The following is a 24,449-nucleotide window of genomic DNA, read 5'->3' as shown; positions in this document are numbered from 1 at the left end:
GAAATTTTTCACACATTCACCACCATACTCAAAACTACACACAAACCTTTTCGCTGGAGTTGAGCTTTAGCCCTTTTGCTGTCAGAGACGTTTTTGCATTAATGCACATGTTTAAAAAATTACCGCAAAGGTCTAGGAAACTCAAAATTTCAGTTAAAAACACAGTAAAGTAAATTTTAGGGCATTCAAACGCAATAAATTACCCAAATGTTTGGTAAAACATAAAAAACAAGGTTGCACTGAGTAAATCGATACAACAATGTCAAACCTTATATTTGTGTTTGCCTGTAAAATGGCGGCAAACTTCCATAGCCTATGTTTTCTATAGGCGCCACTTCAAAAGCACCCTATAGGTAATCAGATTTGTATTACAGGAGAGGTCTGGTGCTAGAATTATTGTTGCTCTCACTCCGGCGTGCGCAGCGATATGTAACGGATATCGGAATTATGTTATGTGTGTATATGTGGGTGGGGAGGGGGGGATTTTATTTGCTTGGGAGTAACTTTTTTTTTTTTTTGCTCAATTTTTTTTCTTTGCATGTGACGAGATTTTTGGTGACCCTGCATGTCTCCTCTGGGCTCCACTCAATGTATTGCAATGCAGATCGGGGGTTTGAGTGGTTAAACTGGGGTGATGCCTGCAGCTACAAGAGTCATCGCTGTATTGGTGTTTTTTGCCGGCGATGGACTTTTTTTTTGTAAAAGGATTCCTAGCGGATGATTAGTTACTGGATCGCTTTTACAAACGGCAGAAGGGGGTCCCATCTGCTACCTTCCCAGGCTCTCCCGTCCCACCAGGGAGCCCAGGACTGCAGCCGACTGTTCCGCCAGTTGACCATAGAAATGCTGGAGGACCAGAATATCCCTGATCATCTCTATGGTCTAAGAAACGAGAAGCGATGAGTATTTTGTCACTTATGGTTTCGCTGGATGTAAACAAGCCATTACTGGCTAGGGAAAAGCATTGATTCAAACTGATCTTGCTTTGATTTGATGCTTTTAAGGGCAGAGGAGAGGTGTGGGGTCTAATAGATCCTACATCTCTCAGCAAAGAGTACCTATAGCTGCCCATGCTATCACAAGGGTTGATATTGTGATAGCAATAAAGTTGATCAAAAAAATAAATTCAAAGGTATAGTGTAAAAAAAAAAAAAAAAGATATACTAAATTTATAAAAAAAAATTTAAAGCACACCCACCCCCTCTTGCTTGCACGCAAAGGCGAACACATGCGACTGACTGTCCCTCACGTATATGTAAACAGCAGTCGCACCACACGTAAGATATCATCGCGAAAGTCAGATCAAGAACAATAATTCAAGCACCAGACCTGCTGTGTAAATCTAAAGTGGTAACCTGTAAAGGTTTTTAAAGCATTGCCTATGGATAATTTATTGTATGTAGTTTTCTGCCGTCCACGGTGTGTGTTCAGTTTTAAAGAGTGCCATGTTTTGTATCTATTTACTCAGCATAACATCATCTTTTATATTTTACCAAAAAGTGCTATTATATTGTATTTGTGTGCACTAAAATTCATTAACGTGTATTTTTTCCAAACGTTTGTGTCTAAGAAACAGCTGCGCAAATACCGTGTGACAAAAAATTGCAACCCCCACCATTTTATTCTCTAGGGCAGCGTTTTTCAACCACTGTGCCGTGGCACACTAGTGTGCCGTGAGATATTGTCTGGTGTGCCGTGGGAAAAATTGCAATTTCATCCGTAACATGTGGCCTCGGCTCACAAATAGACCAATCATTAGAACAGCAATGGGCAAACTACGGCCCGCGGGCCGTATACGGCCCGGCGGACCTTTTAATCCGGCCCGCGGAGCGTGATACTGTCAGGATGATCTGTCCCCCTCGACGTATCTGCGCATGTGCCGGAGATCGCCGATCGGCTGCTAATGCCTGAAACTGGCACATGCGCAGATACGTCGAGGGGGACAGATCCACATAGGAGACAGATTTTCATGCTACACCGGAACGGCGAGAGGAACGCGCGGAGCAAAGGTAAGTGAATTGACACAGAGGGGGCTTGGGGACTTAATATGGGGGATGAATTAATATGGGGGATGAATTACTATGGGGGATGAATTACTATATGGGGGATGAATTACTATAGGGGGGATGAATTACTATGGGGGATGAATTACTATATGGGGGATGAATTACTATGGGGGATGAATTACTATAGGGGGGATTAATTACTATAGGGGGGATGAATTACTATGGGGGATGAATTACTATATGGGGGATGAATTACTATATGGGGGATGAATTACTATAGGGGGGATGAATTACTATATGGGGGGTGAATTACTATGGGGGATGAATTACTATATGGGGGATTAATTACTATATGGGGGATGAATTACTATGGGGGATGCATTACTATGGGGGATGAATTACTATATGGGGGATGAATTACTATGGGGGATGAATTACTATATGGGGGATGAATTACTATGGGGGATGAATTACTATATGGGGGATTAATTACTATGGGGGATGAATTACTATGGGGGATGAATTACTATGGGGGATTAATTACTATGGGGGATGAATTACTATATGGGGGATGAATTACTATGGGGGATGAATTACTATATGGGGGATGAATTACTATGGGGGATGAATTACTATATGGGGGATTAATTACTATGCTTACTATGGGGGAATATTACTATACTTACTATGGATGACACATACACATCATTCATCTACTCTTGGTCCGGACCCCGGGTCCAATTATAAAATACTTTATTATTTCATAATAAAGTAATTATAAAATAATTTCTTTGTGTTTGATTCCTATTCAAGAGAATTACTTTATTTCAATATAGGCACAGAGGTACATTTTTTTAACATTTTCTAATGGTGGTGTGCCTCGTGATTTTTTTCATGAAAAAAGTGTGCCTTTGCACAAAAAAGGTTGAAAAACACTGCTCTAGGGCCTTTGCTTAACCATTTCAATACTGGTCATTTTTACCCCTTCCTGCCCAATCCAATTTTCAGCTTTCAGTGTTGTTGCATTTTAAATGACAATTGCGCGGTGATGCAACACTGTACACATAAAAAATGTTTGTCGTTATTTTCACACAAATAGAGCTTTCTTTTGGTGGTATTTAATCACCACTGAGTTTTTTATTTTTGCTAAATAAACAAAAAAAAAATGTATAAAAATGCAATTTTCTTAGTTTCCGTAATTTGTTTGTAAAATTTTATTTCTTCATAAATTTAGGTCAAAATGTATTCTGCTACATTTTCTTTGGCGAAAATACCCCAAATTAGTCTACAAATGGCGTGTGTGTGTGTGTGTATGTATGTATGTATGTATGTATATGTATATATATATATGTATGTATATATATATATATGTATGTATGTATATATATATATATATATATATATATAAAATATCTGACAATCGATCAGTACTCATTTCTTGAGGCCTGAAGACACCAGGATAGTACAAATACACCACAAATGAGCCATTTTGGAAAATAGATAGTCAGAGGTATTTAGGAAGGGGCGGGTTTTTTGAAGTTGTAGTTTTTTGGAAAATTAAAAAAAAACCTTTTTTTTTTTTTTTTTTTTTTTTTTACTACACATATTGTCAGTCCAGTGCAGCAGTATTTGGTGTGGCAGTGATCAGGGACACTGGTGACAATATGCAAAAAATGTAAAATTATAACATTAAATTCTTATTTTATTTTTTATTACGTTTATTTTATTTTTTTCAATTTTTTTTTCAACACACTGTGACCATAGCAATACAATGTTACCATAGTAACATTGTACTACTTTGGGTAAGTGATCAGGATTTTATTTTATTTTTTTTTTTTTTTTAAGCATTATGATTGCTAATACCAATGTATTTCATTGATATTACCAGCCATTTTTACTTAATGAAACTGATTCATTCAGTCTTTTGTACACAGCCGGTGACAGATTGCGCTGCTGAGCGGCACCTTCTGATAGGCATCATATGAAAATCTTTACAAAAAACAGGCCCCTACATAGGATTTCCACTGTATCACACCAAAGATTTTATTTAAAACTCGTTAATTTTTATTTATACTTCAATAAATGTTGTCATATAGATATTAAAGCAGAGCTCCAGTTGGTTAAAAAATTGTAGCTGCTGATTTTTAATAAACAGACACATACATCCAGCAATGTGCTCACCTGAGGGGGTGTCGGGGACCGTGCCCGGTTCTCGGCACCAGTATTTTAACCTCTTCGTCCTGGGAGTACACATATATGCGGCCTCTCGATGGGTGGGTCTTGACACTGAGAGGCCACATATATGCGTACCAAAATGTAAACAAACCTGCTACTTGCGATCAGTAGCTTCCCAATCAAGTGACTGCTGTGACAGCCTATCATGGTGGCCACGTGATCATAAACCCCACCCCATCTTCTGGCATCAGAAACCCCTTAAAGGTCTGGGAAACGCTGGTGTTAGGGGTTAACTGTTGGCACCTGGCTGTGACAGCTTGCGGCTACACAACTGGATGCCCACTGGACATGCGCAAGCTGAATTGTGCATGATTCTGCAGTCTTCTGGGACCTGTCACGTGTCCCAGAAGCCTGCAAAGAGCCAGGAGAACTTTTGCTTCCAATCTCCTAGGTGATCGGAGTGGAAGTGGGAGCAGGTACCTATCAAAATCAGGTACCCACTCCCCCCCGGCTCACCAAAAGTGCCAATTCCTCACCAGGAGCGGTGTAGGAGGCCTTAAAGCAGAACTTCCCCTTTTGGGTGGAGCTCCACTTTAAAATACCCTGTCATCAGGGCACAAAGAATGTATATGGACAATAAAATTACATACCTTACATGGTACAGCGTTAACAATAGATGACATGGTACAGCGTTAACAATAGATGACATAATAGATGATACAAACAATAGATGACATTATCCCCAGTAGTGACTTATTCCATGGGGTATTGATTGCTTAAAGCTTCTTCAATGCGTTTGACGAGTCAAAAGCCTGCTTCTTCAGGAAGATTCAGTAGATACATCTCTGTTGTTAATGCTGACCAAAACATATACAGTGGATATAAAATGTCAGGTTTCTGTGATGTAAAAAAAAAAAATGATACAAAGAAATCATTTCAGAACTTTTTCCACCTTTAATGTGACCTATAAACTGTACAACTCAATTGAAAAACAAGCTGAAATCTTTTGAAACAAACTGAAATAATGTGGTTGCATAAGTGTGCACACTCTTATACCTGGGGATGTAGCTGTGTTGATAATTAAGCAATGACATTCAAAATCATGCTAAATAGGAGTCAGTATGCACCTGCCATCATTTAAAGTGCCTCTGATTAACCCCAAATAAAGTTCAGCTGTTCTAGTAGGTCTTTCCTGACACTTTCTTAGTCGCATCCTACAGCAAAAGCCATGGTCCGCAGAGAGCTTCCAAAGCATCATAGGAATCTCATTGTTAAAAAGTATCAGTCAGGAAAAGGCTACAAAATAATTTCCAAAGTATTAGATATACCATAGAACACAGTGAAGACCGTAATCAAGTGGAGAAAATGTGTCACAGTGACATTACCAAGAACTGGACGTCCCTCCAAAATTAAAAAGACAAGAAGAATACTGAACTGGGAGGCTGCCAAGAGGCCTACAGCAACTTTAAAGGAGCTGCAGGAATATCTAGCAAGTACTGGCTGTGTGGTACATGTGACAACAATCTCCCGTATTCTTCAAATGTCTGGGCTATGGGGTAGAGTAGCAAGACGGAAGCCTTTTCTTAGGAAGAAAACATCCAAGCCCGTCAAAAATACATCTGAAGTCTCCCAAAAGCATGTGGGAGAATGTTTTCTGGTCTGATGAAACCAAGGTTGAACTTTTTGACCAAAATTCCAAAAGACATGTTTGGCGCAAAAACACTGCATCACCAAAAGAACACCATACCCACAGTGAAGCATGGTGGTGGAGCATCATGCTTTGGTTCTGTTTTTCTTCAGCTGAAACTGGGGCCTTAAAAACAAAACCTTCAGACTTCTGCTACAAAGCTTAACATGAAGAGGAACTTCATGTTTCAGCATGACAAGAAGAGGAACTTCATCTTTCAGCATGACAACAACCAAAAGCATACATCCAGATCAACAAAGACTAAAGTTTTGGAATGGCCCAGCCAGAGCCCAGACCTGAATCCGATCGAAAATCTGTGGGTGATCTGAAGAGGGCTGTGCACAGGAGATGCAAGGAAGAGTGGGCAAATATTGCCAAGTCAAGATGTGCCATGCTGATAGACTCATACCCAAAAAGGCTGAGTGGTGTAAAACTTCTTCACTAGGAAACATGGGGGACACTAGGAATCTTCTCCACTAAGAAACACAGGGGACACTAGGAATCTTCTCCACTAAGAAACAGTGGAGACACTAAGAAATGTCTCCACATTCCAGTCACTTGGAACACTAGCTGTTGCTCAGGCAAAGCCTGGGAAATGAGCCAAGCTTAAATAGAATTAGATGGCCTGGCTGGGCAGGGCATGTAGCTAACTGAATCAACAGCAGGTGGTTAGCCAGTGTTAAACACAAGTCCTTGCCAGGTAAAGCTATGGAACTATCTGCCAGCATGACTGCTGGCCTTTGGGAGTAGAGGTGACAGATCTGCAGCAAGGCATCCCACTTATGTGAGATATACAATTCCACTGCATAAAATCAGCACCTTGCTAACCTTTAGATATGTGGCCACAAGAACAGCAATTGTAGAATATCAGATGAGAAGGGTAGCCAGCATAATCTCCATATTCCTCTAACTAATATAAATGCCAAACCACAATGACTTTTTTGCTTTGAAGGATTTGTGTAATGCCTAGGCCATAAGTGTTAAAGTTAATATTTTCCCCTGTATAGCATATCTATTATATTGTAAACCAAACCGATTACTACTGATATGCACTGCGGTTGTTTAGACTTTACACTTTAGCATTTCTGAGCTCTTTGTTCAGTAGATGATTTAATATTATCACAAGTACTCCTCCCAGTTGTTGACATTTGAATTGTCTTTTATTACAATCTTTTAACCTATTTTTTTAGAATTCAAGCAGCACTTCTTAAAGCTGAACTTTAGGGAAAATCCAAAAACTACCCTTGCAGTGAGGCTTCCCCACTGCATATTAGGGCCAATTCACACTAGTGCATTTTAGCGCAGCTATAAAACACAGATAAATAAAAGGACATCTGAAAAACAATCATTTTCAATTCGTCCTATTCACACCATACCTTTGCATTACGTTGGGCTAAAATGCTAAATGTATGTCAACGGACGTCAAAATGAATGTCAGCGCGCATAAAAATGTAACTAAAATGGATGGAAATGTACATGCATTTTAGTGCAGGTCAGTGTGAATTGGCCCTTATGGTTTAGAAAGGGTCCATAAACAGTCCATTAATATTATTTATTACATCCATAGATGGAACCTTGATGCTGAGCTTGGTTTCAGGGAATTTACCCCTTTTCATAATAGGCAAAGCTGTAATAAATAAATGATTGGCATAATGAATTAAAGTTGTGCAGGGAAAATCTTATTTACCCATCAAATAAGTTTTGGCTCAGGGGATGCTTGCCCAAAACAGGGATGTGAAAATTTTTTAAAAAACTGCTTGTCCACGGGACTAAATCAGAGTGCCAATCTACTTGTCCCTCATGACAATTTACTTGTCCTGATGGAAAAAAAAATTGAAACCATATTTAAATTTGCTTTATGGCAACTTAAACTTAATGTTTTTAACATTGTGCTGTTTTTCACCTCCTCACCTCTCTGTCTGTCCCTAACATCCCACCTCAGGACTAGCAGGGAGGAGAGAGACCTTGCAGTGTGATGAGCACTGATTGGGTGCTCATCAGGAAAGGGGAGTGTCAGGCTCTCTTAACGTTCTGCAGAAATGTATCTGCTGAGCGATTAAATGAAGCGCTGACCCCAAGAAGAAAAAAAAAATGATTCCTTCAGGTTACCCTCACACACAGAAGCATTTGGGTGGTCAGTACAAGTGCATGCTGATCAGTAGATCACTGGTGTAATGCAAGGCTCCTGCAGACTTACCAGTGTTTCTGTGTGTTTGTACCTCGTATGAGCAGGCAGTTTTACACTGACAGGTAGAATCAATGACCTACCAGATCGTTCAACAGTGCCGAGGCACTGCAGGAGCAGTAACATCTCATATGTTCCACTCTAAAATCTTTAAAAGACCCTGGATGTCTCCTCTTTGCTCCAATGAATGTAATGCAGTGGAGATCGCACTGCATTACATTCTTTCTAAGACTCAATGGCTGGGGACACTGACAATGGTGACCCAGAAGTGATGTAGTAATGGGGGATATTAACCACTTTCACCCCCTTCCTGCCTAGGCCAATTTTCAGCTTTCAATGCTGTCACACTTTGAATGACAATTGTCCGATCATGTAACACTGTACCCAAGTGAAATATTTATAATTTTGTTCACACAAATGGAGCTTTCTTTTGGTGGTATTTGATCACCACTTGGTTTCTGTTATAAAATGTTGCCAATTTAAGCCAAAATGTATTCTGCTACATTTCTTTGGTAAAAATAACCCAAATCATTATTTTTATTATACAAGATTTATATAGCGCCAACGGTTTGCTCAGCGCTTTAAAATATAGTGGGAGACAATACAGTAATAATACAGTTCAATACAAGAGGGAATTGATTGCCCTGCTCCTTGGAGCTTACAATCTAGGAGGGAGGGGTGAGTGGTACAATAGGTAAAACTGTGGGGGATGGAGTGGTTGAAAGAGTAGAGGATTCCAGTATTAGCAGAGGGCGGGATAGGCTTACCTGAAGAGATAGGTTTTCAATGATCGCCTAAAGGTAAGTAGAGTAGGGGATAGTCTGATAGATTGGGCTAGGGAGTTCCAGAGGATGGGTGACGCCCTGGAGAAGTCTTGGAGACGAGCATGGGAGGAGGAGATAAGGGAGCTAGAGAGTAGGAGGTCTTGCGAGGAGCGGAGTGTACGGTTTGGGTGATATTTAGAGATAAGATCGGATATGTAAATTGGGGCAGTGTTGTAGATGGCTTTGTATGTCATATTTAGTGTTTTGAATTTTATCTATTGGGCAACTGGAAGCCAGTGGAGGGATTGGCAGAGAGGGGTGGCGGATACAGAGCGGTTAGTAAGGTGGATGAGTCTGGCAGCAGCATTCATGTTAGACTGAAGAAGGGATAGCCTGCGATGAGGTAGGCCTATGAGGAGGGAGTTACAATAGTCAAGGCGAGATATAACAAGGGAGTGAATAAGTTGCTTAGTGGTTTCCGGGGTTAGGAATAGTCATATCTTGGAGATGTTGCGGAGGTGAAGTCTACATGATTTTGTCAGCGATTGGATCTGGGGCTGGAAGGACAGATGGGAGTCTAGGATTACACCTAGTACCCTGGCATGAGGGGATGGACTAATGATTGTGTTATTGATATGGTGAAGTCGGTGGAGGTGGCACGGGCAGGGGGGAATACTAGAAGCTCAGTTTTGGAAAGGTTGAGTTTGAGGAAGTGGAGTGACATTCAAGCCGATATGACACTTAGTAGGCTAGCGATGCGGGTGGAGACTGAAGGGGTGAGGTGAGGGGTAGACAGATAGATTTGCGTGTCATCAGCATAGAGATGGTAATTGAAGCCGTGGGAGTTTATCAAGTGACCAAGGGAGGAGGTGTAGATGGAGAAGAGAAGGGGTCCAAGGACAGTGTAATGAACCACCTGGCGGGACCTCTAGCAACCCACAGGATAGGATTCCCCAGAGTGCGGAGTCTAAGTCCCAGTCTGCTTGTTCACCAGGGCCCCTGATGGTGGGGATGGACTTGGAGCAGACCGAGACCAGGTCGCGGCCCCTGAGTACACCCACCTGTGGTAGAGGGGTCCGCCAGAGGTATCTGCAAGATGAGAGCCTGATGTGAAGAAGCGGATGGGCCCGAGCAGGACGGATGGATGAGCAGAAGCGTGGTCAGACAGGCCGAGTCGGTAACCGTGGGAGCAGCGAGGTACAAGGCAGCGGGCAGAGAATAATCGGGTCCCACGCCGGGTCAGTAACAGAAGATCAGATCCAATGGGGGGCATCCAAGAGAGAGGTCAGGCAAGCCAGGGGTCAGAGCAGGAGAATACAGCACAGTCAGGGACAATCCGGGACAGCAACGATCAAATAGCAAGGAATACAGGAGCAGGAACACAGGATAGACCAAATGGCAATCAGTGTCAGTGCAGGGTGGATTTAAATATCGCGCCCTGCGCACCCGCGGCCCCGAGTGCACATGCGCGAGTTCCGTCTCCGCCGCGGCCGGCCAGGACCTAGTGCCCGCACACCAGCGCGAGCCGGCACACTGCGCCGAGCCACAAGCCGCGGCGGGCCCTGACATTGCCCCCCCCCCCCCACGGGCAACATCCAGGTGCCCAACCGATCTCTCCACCGCGGGTGGCTACGATAAAATTCCCGGATAAACCTGGGGGCATGAACATTTTGGGCTGGTTCCCATGAGTTCTCCTCAGGATCATAACCCTTCCATTTGATCAGGAACTGTGTCTGGCCCCCCCTTTTCCGGCAATTCAGGATTGCTTCCACCTCAAATTCTTCTTGTTCATCAATGGCTATTGCTTCTGGAGGTCTGGTCTCCCGATCCGGGAAGGGGTCTGGCGTAGCTGGCTTCAGTAGCGACACATAAGAAACTGGGTGGATTTTAAAAGTCTCCGGAAGAGTAAGTTCATATGCCACCTTATTGATCATTCACTTCACCCGGAATGGACCCACAAACTTCGGCCCCAGTTTCTTCGACGGGCAAGACATCTTCAAATTCGTTGTTGCCAGCCAGACCTGATCCCCAGGTTGCAACACTAGTTCTCCCCTTCTCTTCCTGTCAAAGGCTTTTTTGTTGTCCTCTTGAGCTTTTGCAATGGCTTCCTGAAGTACCTTGTTGTTGGCAGAAAAAAAATTCAGCGTGCTTTGAGTGGCAGGAACTGAGCTTTCGGCAATCAAATCGGGCAGAAATGTGGGATGGAACCCATAGTTCGCCAGGAATGGGGATTGCCCCGTGGCTGAATGATTCGCGTTGTTATAGGCAAATTCTGCCAGTGGCAAGAGTGCCAGCCAATCGTCCTGCAGAAAGGTCGTGTAGCATCTCAAATATTGCTCCAACGTTTGGTTTGTCCTCTCCGTCTGCCCATTTGTCTGTGGGTGGTAAGCGGAAGAGAGGGACAATCTGATTCCTAATGCTTCACATAACGCCTTCCAGAACTTCGAGGTAAACTGGACTCCTCGGTCTGAGACGATGTCTTCAGGAACTCCATGCAGTCTTACCACTTCTCTTATGAAGATTTGTGCGGTTTCCAAAGCCGATGGTGTATTCTTCAGAGGTAAGAAGTGGGCCATTTTTGACAGGCGATCCACAATTATGAAGATCATGGTGTGGCCCTGAGACGGAGGAAGCTCGACTATAAAGTCGATTTCAATCATTTGCCACGGTTGATCGGGTATAGGCAGTGGGTGTAGCAAACCCCAGGCCTTGCTCCTGGAGGGTTTGTTTCTCTGGCAGGTGGCGCAGGTCTTAACGTAGCGCTCACAATCCTTGATCATACTTGGCCACCAGAATGTGCGTTGAAGTAATTCTAGAGTCTTTGCCATTCCGAAATGACCTGCCATCGGGTGATCATGGCAGTGTCCCAGGACCAAGGTTCGGACCTCTTCCGGTACCGTGATTAGGCCTTCCTTCGATAAGAACCCTCCCTTGCTCTGTAGGGACACCCCAGGTGGATTTGGCATTCCCATGGATGCATCCTGCAGCCTGGAACGCAGCTCCGTCTGGAGGGCAAGAAAGTTCTCCGAGGACAAGATAGTGTCAGGCTTAGGGACCTCTTCAGGGTCTTCAAACATGCGTGAAAGGGCATCGGGCTTCGTGTTCTTGGAGCCTGGCCTATACGTGATGTGGAAGGAGAACCGGGAGAAAAAGAGTGCCCATCTCGCTTGGCGTGGTCTCAAACGGTTTGCCGTTCTCAAATACTCTAAGTTTTTATGATCGGTGAAGATCAGAATTGGATGCGTGGCTCCTTCCAGCAGGTATCTCCACTCCTCTAGTGTGGTTTTTATGGCCAAAAGTTTCCGATCTCCAATATCGTAGTTCCTCTCTGCCAGTGTAAGTTTCCTCGAGAAGAACGCCACTGGGTGCAGGAGCTCCTTGGTGCCCTTTCTCTGGGACAGGACGGCCCCTACTGCGTTTTCCGAAGCATCAACCTCCAAGATATAAGGCAGGGAGGAATCAGGATGACTGAGAATGGGAGCAGTGGTGAATAGCTTCTTCAGAGTTTCAAATGCTGCTTGAGCCTCGGGCGTCCATTTGAAATGGACCCCCTGTTTGGTCAACTGGGTAATGGGGGAAACCAGACCAGAGAAGTTCCTGATCAACTTTCTATATAAATTTGCAAAACCAATAAAGCATTGTACGCCCTTTTTATCTGTGGATACTGGCCAATCCAAAATTGCCGAGACTTTCTGTGGATCCATCGCAACCCCCATGGTGGAGATGATCAGCCCCAGGAACGCAATACTGTGCTGCTCGAAGCTGCACTTGTCAGCTTTGGCGTACAGTCCATGTTGGCGTAATCGTTCTAATACGCTTGTCACATGACTATGAGCTTCGAGGGAAGAAGAAAAGATTAATATGTCATCTAAATAGATGACCACGAAAACATCAAGATAATCTCGAAATACATCATTGATGAAGTGTTGGAACATGGCCGGGGCATTGCAGAGTCCAAATGGCATGACCAAATACTCAAAATGCCCGAATCGAGTACGAAACGCCGTTTTCCACTCATCCCCCTCCCTTATACGGACCAGATTGTATGCACCTCTTAAATCTAGTTTTGTAAAGATCACTGCTGATTTCAGTCTCTGGAAGAGTTCTGGGACCAGGGGCAGTGGGTAGCGATTTTTTATCGTGATCTTGTTTAAATCGCGATAATCAATGCAGGGACGTAGGGACTTATCTTTTTTCTCAACTAAAAAGATTTCGGCCGGCCCCGGCTGGTGACGTGGAGGGGCAAATGAACCCCGTTTGGAGGTTCTCATCGATGTACTCCTTGAGGACCCCTAATTCTAGCTCAGACAGGGGAAAAATCCGACCGAACGGAATCTCAGAACTGGGTAGGAGGTCAATGGAACAGTCATATGTTCGGTGTGGAGGAAGGACGTCTGCCCCCCGTTTGCTGAAGACGTCCAAAAAACTGTGGTAGTCCAGAGGGATGGCCTGAATTAGGTTGGAATCTCTGTCCGTGCATAGGAGGAATTGGGGAGCCTGAGGCGTGGCAGTGTTCCTGACAATACGGGGATTGGAATTGAATGGACCCGGTCTCCCAATCAATCTGGGGGTTATGGGCCCGCAACCAAGGAAGCCCCAGAATGACTGGGAAAAGAGGGGAGGCTATAGCGTCCAGTCGGAGGAACTCCCGATGATGGCCAGCTATTGTAGTTCAGATAGGAGGTGTCTCCCGGTCCACCAACCCCGACTTGATACGTGACCCGTCAGCCAAAAATATGTTAAGCCCCCGTTCCCTAGTCTGGAGGGGAATTTTCTGTTGATTGGCAAAGTCTAAATCCACAAATCAACTGCATGCTCCGGAATCAATTATTGCCGTCACCGACACGGTTCTTCCTGGGAGCTGAAAGGAAACAGGTATGGCTAAGTAACTGGACTGGTTGAGACTTTCAGCAGATCCAGAAGAAAAAATAGAGGCAGACTTACTCATTTTCACCGGGCAGGAACGCACCATATGACCGGCTTCTCCACAGTACAGGCATAGATTCTTGGACCGCCTCCTCTGGCGTTCTTCGGCCGATAATGATGGCCGAGCCAGTCCCAGCTGCATGGGTTCAGGGGATTCCTCAGGTTCTGAGATCCGGTCTCCTCCCAGCAAAGGTTGGACTGAGCCCCGAGTGGGTACCCATGTTGCTCTCTGACCCTGGCTGGTCCTCTCAAATCTGCGTTCCCGCAGTCTGTGGTCTATCTGAATGGCCAAAGTAATGAGGTCCTCCAAGGAATCGGGGAGGCCAACCCGAGCTAACTCGTCCTTAAGAGCCTCGGAGAGCCCTATGCGGAACTGGTGGCATAAGGCAGCATCGTTCCACCGGGTATCCCCCATCCACCGTCTAAATTCTGACGCATATTCCTCCGCTGCCCGGCGGCCTTGTCTGAGGGAGTACAGGGCCGTTTCTGTGGAGGCTGCCCGCTGCGGGTCATCATACAACACGGCCATTGCCTCGAAGAAATCCGTTACCGTCTCCAGGTGGGAATCGTGGTTTTCCATCAGTCGGTGAGCCCAGTCCTGGGGTTCGTCCTGGAGCAGAGATACGATGAATCCCACCTTAACTGACTCCGTGGAAAATGTGCGTGGCTGCAGATTAAAGTAAAGTAGACACGCATTCCGCAAAGCCCTGAAGCGTGCTCGGTCCCCGCGGAAACATTCCGGCAATGGAACGCGGGGTTCTGGAGTAGGCAGCGTGGCTACAGCTCCAGTAGATGGTCCTGGAGATTCCCCGGATGGAGCAGGGGTAGCCGGACTCTGGGAGGTGGTGGCAGGTGTGGCTAGTGTCTGAATGCGGTTCTCCAGATGTGTGTATCCATCTTGTAGCATCTTGACGGCTTGGGTCAGAGCCGCCAGGTGCTGGCATATGTCCTCTAGGGGGGGAAGGTCCTCTTCCAGGCTCTGTCATGGCCGTTTGGTACTGTAATGAACCACCTGGCGGGACCTCTAGCAACCCACAGGATAGGATTCTCCAGAGCGCGGAGTCTTAGTCCCAGTCTGCTTGTTCACCAGGGCCCCTGATGGTGGGGATGGACTTGGAGCAGACCGAGACCAGGTCGCGGCCCCTGAATACACCCACCTGTGGTAGAGGGGTCCGCCAGAGGTATCTGCAAGATGAGAGCCTGATGTGAAGAGGCGGATGGGCCCGAGCAGGACGGATGGATGGATGAGCAGAAGCGTGGTCAGACAGGCCGAGTTGGTAACCGTGGGAGCAGCGAGGTACAAGGCAGCGGGCAGAGAATAGTCGGGTCACACGCCGGGTCAGTAACAGAAGATCAGATCCAATGGGGGGCATCCAAGAGAGAGGTCAGGCAAGCCAGGGGTCAAAGCAGGAGAATACAGCACAGTCAGGGACAATCCGGGTCAGCAACGATCAAATAGCAAGGAATACAGGAGCAGGAACACAGGATAGACCAAACGGCAATCAGTGTCAGCGCAGGGCAGATTTAAATACCGCGCCCTGCGCTGTCATTGGTGCCAGGCGCGCACCCGCGGCCCCGAGTGCGCATGCGCGAGTTCCGTCCCCGCCGCAGCCGGCCAGGACCTAGTGCCCGCACACCAGCGCGAGCTGGCACACTGCGCCTGCGCCGAGCCACAAGCCGCAGCGGCCCCTGACAGACAGAACCTTGAGGGACCCCTACAGAGAGAGGCAGTGAAGAGGAGGTGGCAGCGTTCTAGGTAAAGGAGACAAGGGTGCCCACTTTCACCGCTACTATTTGTTCTATCTTTAGAGCTTTTTTTAGTAACAATAAAGAGTGTAGATCTAAAGGGGCTTCAAATTGGAGAAATAGAACATAAAGTTAGCAGTGTACGCAGATGATATGCTGTTTTATGTAGCAAATCCTAGAGTAACATTACCAAACCTTATGAGATTGATTTTAAAATTTGCTAGTTCTCCATAGTGTTTTAACAATCTTTCAAAATCAGAGATAATGGGTATCAATGTCCCGACGGTAGAAAGACAGTCCTTACAAGAGAAGTTTCCATTTTTTGGAGGGACAAAGAACTTAACTAATTAGGGGTAAAGCTGACTCTATCACTGAGGAATATATATCCGATAAATTATATACCATTATTAAATGAGATTAAGGAGGAGTTGAGGAAGATCTCAATCAGATCCTTTTCCTGGATAAGATGAATAAATATAATAAAGATGGTGATAGTTCCTAAAATTTTATATCAATTCCAAATGCTCCAATCTACTTACCACAAACGTATTTTAAGGTTTTAAAGAGAATGATAAGATACATATAGGCAAACAAAAAACCTAGGGTGAAATATGAGGTACAGACAAAATGAATGGGGGTTTGAATATGCCAGATTTTAGAAGATATTATTTTGCAGTATTATTGTCACGTGTAATAGATTGGGTATATAATGCAGGGGGAAGAAGTTGGGTAGAGATTGAACAAACACTAAGCGATGCACAATTAAGTAAAATTATTTGGGTTCCACAACAATACCAGATGCTTTCGATAAACACTAGCACCTTAACAAGGTGTTTTAAGATATGGGATTTAATTCATAAACAAAATGGATGGAGGTTTAATTTACTACTAATACCTTTAGAAGGAACACATTTTTTTTGCCAGGTAAAATTAGTATAGCAGGAACCTGGATTAAAGATAGAAATGCACGATTAAAGGATATTATAAGTAAAGGGGAATTGAGCACGTTACAAGAGTTGAAACAAAGAAAATACATGTTTTATGTATTAGATGAGTGGCGATATAGTCAACTAAAACACTTTGTCACATCTCTTTCACAACCACTAAGAGATGTTAATAATATGTATCCATTTGAGCAATTGTTAAACTTGGATGGAATGCAAAATCATGGTACCTCTCGTATCTATAAGATACTGACCATAACATCTGAACCAATTGAACCAGCATTTATAGGGAAATGGGAAAATGAGTCGGGAATGCAGTTGAGTGAACAACAGAGGAGGAAGAGACTTAGGATCGAATATGGGGCGGTGGATGTGAGTGCGGTAGAGATGAAATACAGGCATACCCCGGTTTACGAATTTGATTCGTTCTGCGGTACTTTTCGTATAGTAAAACATTTTTAAACCGAAACGTCGTTTCCCATAGGAATGCATTGAAAACCAATTAATTTGTTCCGGAGGTCAGAAAAAAGTAAATGCTACTGAAATACCTGAAAAAGTAGTAATTACATTCAAAAACCGGCACCATAATAAATTAAAAAAATGGTGTGGGGTCCCCCCTGCTCATCCATACCAAGCCCTTCAAGTCTGGTATGGATTTTGAGGGGAACTCCCACACCAAGATGTTTAAAAAATGGCGTGGGGGTCCCCCCCAAAATCCATACTAGATCCTTATCCGAGCATGCAGCCCGGCAGGTCAGGAAAGGGGGGGACGAGTGAACGCCCCCCCCCCCCCCGAACCATACTAGGCCACATGCCCTCAACATGGGGGGGGTGCTTTGGTGCAGGGGTGACCCTGATGTGACATGGGGTGGGGTTGCATGCGTAATGTCCCTGGGTGGCCCCGCCCCTTACATATTTAAGAACTGTCAAACCACCGGAGCAGGCGAAAACCTGAGCCTCTTTTTTTAAAATTCTTTTTTCGAGTTGGTGGTGGCGATGGACATCGTGATTGATGTTGGATCTACTGTGTGGGACATTCTTTTATATTTTTCTTTTACTAAGGGACTTGTCAAAGATCGTGTCCTGTCTTTTTTCACACTACACCAGGATTGTGGGGAAGAGGCCCCTGTCCCCATCAACATTTTTTTTTTTATTTTAGCGTGGGAGTTCCCCTCAAAATCCATACCAGACTTGAAGGGCTTGGTATGGATGAGCAGGGGGGACCCCACACCATTTTTTTTTAATTTATTATGCCGGTTTTTAAATGTAATTACTACTTTTTTTTTCCTTCACTATAGCTCAGAGATTCAGCTGTCACTTCCACCACAGCTAAAAAAAGAAAGTAAGTTTTAGTTAATTTCCCTGAATTAAAAAAAACAATGTTTCCTTTTAGTTTCTTAACTCCAGAGAAAGTGACAGCTAATTCTGTGAGCTATAGTGAAGAAAAAAAAAAAAGCCAGCAATTGCATTTAAAAATCGGCACCGACATACACTTCGTATTGCGAAAAAAATTTGTAAACCAAGGCATTAATTTCAATAGATTTTCATTTGTAAACCAAAAATTACATTAACCGAGGTGTTTGTAAACCGAGGTACACCTGTATAAATTGCTGGTAAGATGGTATATTACACCTAGCAGAGCTCGTAAACAACATCCAGAGAACTCTATGTATTGTTGGAGGGGATGTGGGATGGAAGGTACAATAAAACATATTTGGTGGGAATGCCCCAAAATACAGGAATATTGGCAGGAGATAGTTGCGCTTACGAGGGAAAGTATATTAAAAGACCCATGGGTATGTTTATTTCATAACACAGATTTAACAACGAAACAATATAAAAACACAATGATACCCCATTTAATTAACGCAGCAAAAGGGCTGATTCCTAAGTTTTGGAAGACCCAAGAGATCCCAAAAATAAAAGATTGGATAGAAAGAGTGGAGTCTATATATAAGAATGAGGAACTTAATTTTAGTGGAGAAAATAAAATAGATAAATTCAGGAAAATATGGGAAACGTGGAGAGAATTTAAAACTACACGGAGATTTGTAGAATTGATGGAATAGAAGAGAAAAAGGAAATATAGAAATGAGAAGTTGGGAATAAAAGTTTATATAATGGTATAACGATTAGAAGATATGTCTGACTAAAAAGAAATTAGCAGTGGTGAATGAAAACGATAGGGAATTGGAAGTTGGGGGCACGGTTTGTGGAAAATGTAATAAAGGTTTGATTATGTTGTATTAACATGTATGATTATAGTGTTTTTGTACCTAATAAACATTAAATAATTTAAAAAAAAAACAAATGTTCTATAAAACTTAGTTTTGTCAAAATGTTGGAAATTGGTCTTGTGTTCATTGAGATATTGATTGAAATCTTACTCAAAAGGGCTATACTCATTTATGCTAAGCACTATATGCAGTACAGTGTTCCACAAAATAAGGCAAAAAAACTCCAAAACAAAATTTTAGCCATGTCCCAGCACTATCAGGCCGAGAAAGTCTAATGCTTGTCAGCCTCCACATACGCATTTTTCATCATATATACAGCTTTCACCAACCTTGCAGCTCTCACAGACACAACTTGTCAGTTCTCTCTAGAGCACTGACTGAGTTCCCGGTGATCCTAAGTTCCATCCATACTAGACAGAGACTACAAGATCTCTAAAAGAGGAGCCTGGGAAATAGGTTAACCCCAAACAGGGCTTTTCCTGGCACGCTTTGAGACACCCTGCTACATTATGTGAAATACATAAAGTGGTAATAAAATCTGTGTTTTGCTTGTACCGTAAATATCTCCTAAACATGCACAGTTTAGGAGATATTTACTTGTGTAGCAGCACTGGCTCATGCACTCTGAAGGAATGGCATACCCATGCCATTCTTTCAGAGCTGTGTGCTGTGACTTCATATTGGCTCTGACATTCAAGCCGCCAGAGCTCGCAAACCCCGAAGAAGGATTGAGTGGAGATGGAAGCCTTGTCGGCAGTGACAGCACGCCGCTGGAGGGCTTAGTTTTAGTTTACAAGGTTTACTACTGCTTTAACAGAAATTAGAACCTGTATGTGACCACACATCCTTCCTTATGATTATATAGGTAAAAAGAGATGAATTTAAAAAGATTTATTATAAAAAAGACAAACTTTTCTTAATTGTATTCCTATCATAATTATGCTGTGGCAGATAATGGTTACAGGTATACCAGTGGCTCCCTGACTCATGGTAGCCCTGGGTAACAAAATAATTTGGATGTTTAGTTTTTTAAATAGTGCCTGAATTGAAATATATCTGAAAGATACTTAACTGGTCAAAATAATGGCATAGTACACCAAAACATGGACTAATTGTTGGCAAAAAGGAACAGTGTCTGCAAGTCAAAACAGACTGACAGTAATAGGGAGGACATTGAGGATAAAAGATTGAATGGCACAAAAATGCAGCTTTAGAACTACTACATAATTGAATCTGGATCTATGTGATCTGGTCTGAATAAAAACTGTATTGCAAGCGCCTCAAAGTTGGCATTTCAGCCAAGACTGTGATTTTGAAACGGCTTTTCAAAACAAAGCCAGCACATCATGGTATACAACCTGGTGTGAGAAGCACAAAACCATGATCCCTGAGCCACTGTAAAAGCAATAGGATGTAATGAGCCATTTTTCACTCTATTTCTTACATCAGCGCAGGTTTACCTTTGGAAAAATCAAAAGGATATAATAAAACCACAATGTATATGGTGTGTTATGGTGGAGAGGGTTCTGATGGTATGGGCAGCTATCTTATGAAAGGTTTTTGATCAAATTATTGTACTGTATGATTGTAAAACACCAAAGAAATATGATGCCATTTTATATGCTCCTTCATGATTTCTTGTATTCTAGAATGATCAGCTCCGTTCAAACTGCTAAACAAAGAGTGGGTTGATCAACATCAAGATGAAGTAAAATGTGTTCAAAGTTCTCCCTGATCATCAGATTTAAACATCTCAAACTATTGCAAATCCTGGAGTACAGAGTACAATGAATATGGCTACCTTCATTCCAAGACTGGAGATGCTCGGTCCTACTACCTATGTTTCTTAACTTGTGTGACAGCATCAATAGAAGGGTATTATAAACTGTTCAGAAGGCAAGGGGTGACCTTATTCGTTGATTCATACTTATCACTAGGTGTTTCCAATATTTTGTCCGATATTTAGAAAACGAAACCTCTGGTGTTAAAACCAATCACATTAATACAGGGCATTATTACTGATATTAAATCTCTAGTACAGATCCTCAGCTTTATTGGTTCTGAGTTTTATAGATATATACTTATTTCCCTATTGTTGTCACCTACCCCCTAGTGGATTCTTCATCGAAAAATGTTATGCATTCAAATTGCTCAGATGACCCAGTTAACTCATAAACAATCTTTCACATGGGAATGAGGAGATCTGAAACTAAGACACCTTCAAAATCATGGTAGGGGCTCAAACATTATCAATTCTGCCAAAATGGATTTGTCTGTTGTTAGTAGAATTGTCTGTTAAGAAAAATAACTGGAATTTATGACTTTTATTGTTTTATAATCATTAACTGCTTTCCACCCGGCCTATAATCAAATGATGGCCTGGCGGGAGCTTGCCAATCTTGGTGGATGTCATATGATGTCCTCCCAGGATTGCAGGCCGTGCTGTAGTGCTATCTGTCCACTGGACACAGCAGATGACAGATCAGTGTACCGGGCCACTGCTGGTACCATGTGATCGCTGTGACAGATCACATGGCAATTGTACACAATGAGTGGCTTCCATTCATAGCCTTTCATTGTGTCCTATTGTGTTGCTCACTGTGATTGGTCACAGTTAGAGATGAGCGAATTATTCAAAAATTCGATTCGGCTGATTCGCCGAATTTTCGGAATAAATTTGATTCGATGCGAATTTATTCGCTGCGAATTTAACTTATTAAAAGGGTTTCTAGGCTTCAGAGGGCCTTTATATTAGTGCAGAACACTGTACCTTTAATTTAAATGCCCTTGGAGTCTGCTGGGGAAGAGAAATAATACTGTCAGTTAGCATGACATGCAGATGAGTGCCGTCGATCTTAGAATCACCGCACACTTCACTCATTTGGGCAGTCACGGGGCACGACGAAGAAGATGAAGAAGAAGATGATGAAGAAGGAGAAGGAGAAGAAGAAGAAGAAGAATGAAAAGAAGAAGAAGAAGAATGAAAAGAAGAAGAAGAAGAATGAAAAGAAGAAGAAGAATGAAAAGAAGAAGAAGAAGAAGAAGAAGAATGAAAAGAAGAATGAAAAGAAGAAGAAGAAGAAGAATGAAAAGAAGAAGAAGAAGAATGAAAAGAAGAAGAATGAAAAGAAGAAGAAGAAGAATGAAAAGAAGAAGAAGAAGAATGAAAAGAAGAAGAAGAATGAAAAGAAGAAGAATGAAAAGAAGAAGAATGAAAAGAAGAATGAAAAGAAGAAGAAGAAGAATGAAAAGAAGAAGAATGAAAAGAAGAATGAAAAGAAGAAGAATGAAAAGAAGAAGAAGAAGAATGAAAAGAAGAATGAAAAGAAGAAGAAGGAGAATGAAAAGAAGAAGAAGAAGAATGAAAAGAAGAAGAAGTAGGATGAGGATGAAGAAGAAGAAGAAGAAGTAGGATGAGGATGAAGAAGAAGAAGAAGAAGAAGTAGGATGAGGATGAAGAAGAAGTAGAAGAAGAAGAAGAAGAAGTAGGATGAGGAAGAAGAAGAAGAAGTAGTAGAAGAAGAAGAAGTAGATGAGGATGATGAAGAAGAAGTAGTAGAAGAAGTAGAAGTAGGATGAGGATGAAGAAGAAGAAGTAGGATGAGGATGAAGAAGAAGTAGGATGAGGATGAAGAAGAAGTAGGATGAGGATGAAGAAGAAGAAGAATGAAAAGAAGAAGAATGAAAAGAAGAAGAAGAAGAAGAATGAAAAGAAGAAGAATGAAAAGAAGAAGAATGAAAAGAAGAAGAAGAATGAAAAGAAGAATGAAAAGAAGAAGAAGAAGAATGAAAAGAAGAAGAAGAATGAAAAGAAGAAGAAGAAGTAGGATGAGGATGAAGAAGAAGAAGAAGTAGAAGAAGAAGTAGGATGAGGATGAAGAAGAAGAAGAAGAAGTAGGATGAGGATGAAGAAGAATGAGGATGAAGAAGAAGAAGAAGAAGTAGGATGAGGATGAAGAAGAAGAAGTAGGATGAGGATGAAGAAGAAGAAGTAGGATGAGGATGAAGAAGAAGGATGAGGATGAAGAAGAAGAAGAAGTAGGATGAGGATGAAGAAGAATTCCATTCCAGCAAAAAGTGTATCTGCAGAGAGCTCCGCTATTTCTGAGAGTTCTCTGACAGTTCCTTCACATTTACAGCGGTTGAAACATTGTATCTATTTGTTTCCGAATAAAAACATCTGTATCCTAAATGGAAACAAATAGATACAATGTTTCAACTGCTGTAAATGTGAAGGAACTGTCAGAGAACTGTCAGAAATAGCGGAGCTCTCTGCAGGGACACTTTTTGCCGGCGGATCGGGGAAAATTCGATTCGTGCATCCGAAGTTTGCTAATATTCGGATTCGACGCGAATCGAATTTTTCCTAATATTCGAAACGAATTCCACTTCACCAGGTTCGATTCGCTCATCTCTAGTCACAGTGATCACATGGTACAGACAGGGCCAATCACAGCCCATCTGTACTATGTGATTAGCTGTGGGCAATCACAGCTAATCACAATACATACTCTATGGATTCATTCACTACAAATGGTTGCTTATAACGGTGGTTATTATAACTGATCATAGTATGTAAGAAAAAAAAACCATGATCACCTCCCTAGAGTAGTACAGTGTTCCTAAAAAAAAAGTAATAAAAAAGAAAATAAATTGTCCCTGATCAACGCCACACCAGGTATATGAGGATGCTGTGCCGCAAAGGTGACAGTATGTAAAAAAATAAATTAATTAAAAAGGAGAAATTGTGAAAAACTAAATTTTTTCTAATACCTTAATGTTCCAAAACTTTCCATGTCTCTTACTAAATACCTTGGACTTTCTGCTTTCCAAAAAGTGGCCATTCTTGGGGATATTTGTACTGTCCTTGCATTTTGGGACCTCAAGACATCAGGATTAATCGACTTTTTCATATATATATATATATATATATATATATATATATGTATATATATGTACATACATATATACACACACACACACACACAGTTCGGTCTATATATATTTGGACACAGGCACAATTTTAGTTTTTTTCAGGTATTTACCAAAACATATTCAAGCTATAGTTGCATAATGAATATATACTGAAAGTGCATACTCTCAGGTTTAATTTGAGGGTATATACATCCAAATTGGAGGAAGGGTTTAGGAATTACAGCTCTTAAGAGTAGCCATTTCCCCTTATTCAAGGGACCAAAAGTAATTGGACAATTGAATCAAAAACTGTTTCATGGCCAGGTATGGGCTACTCCTTTGTTATTTCTTCATCAATTAAGCTGGTAAAAGGTCTGGAGTTGATTCTAAGTGTGGTATTTGCATTTGGAATCTATTGCTGTGAACCTACATCATGCATTCAAAGAAGCTGTCCATGCAAGTGAAACAGGCCATTGTAAGGCTTCAAAAACTAAACAAGTCCATCAGAGTGATAACAGTAACATTAGGAGTGGTCAAATCAACAGTTTGGTACATTCTGAGGAATGAAAAATGCACTGGTGAGCTCAGCAACATAAAAAGGTATGGACATCCACGGAAGACAACAGTGGTGGATGATTGCAGGATCCTCTCTATCATAAAGAAAAACTCATTCACAACATTCAGACAAGTGAAGGACACTCTCCAGGAGGTGGGCGTATCATTGTCAAAGTCTAAAATCAAGAGAATACTTCATGAGAGCAAATACAGTGGGTTCACCACAAGGTGCAAACCATTCATAAGCCTGAAGAATTGAAAAGCCAGATTAGACTTTGCCAAAAAACATCTAAAAAAGCCAGACCAGTTC

At 42.4% G+C, this 24,449-nt stretch overlaps 1 protein-coding gene across 2 annotated transcripts in view; it reads left to right on the top strand.

Moving 5' to 3' along the window:
* PLA2G6 (phospholipase A2 group VI) overlaps positions 1–20,718 on the top strand; it is a 95,650-nt gene extending 74,932 nt beyond the window's left edge. For both annotated transcript variants that reach the window (XM_089674259.1, XM_089674258.1), the window contains one exon: positions 20,320–20,718. The gene's annotated coding sequence lies outside the window, so the exon portion shown is untranslated. The remainder of the gene's footprint in view (positions 1–20,319) is intronic.
* The last annotated feature ends 3,731 nt before the right edge of the window (positions 20,719–24,449 follow it).

Source organism: Staurois parvus, unplaced genomic scaffold (assembly GCF_062004578.1).
Source record: "Staurois parvus isolate SC_StPar_1 unplaced genomic scaffold, SC_StPar_1.0 ptg000149l, whole genome shotgun sequence".
Classification (NCBI taxonomy): domain Eukaryota; kingdom Metazoa; phylum Chordata; class Amphibia; order Anura; family Ranidae; genus Staurois; species Staurois parvus.
Note: the sequence above shows the minus strand (reverse complement) of the source record. Positions and strands in the feature narration are given on the sequence as shown.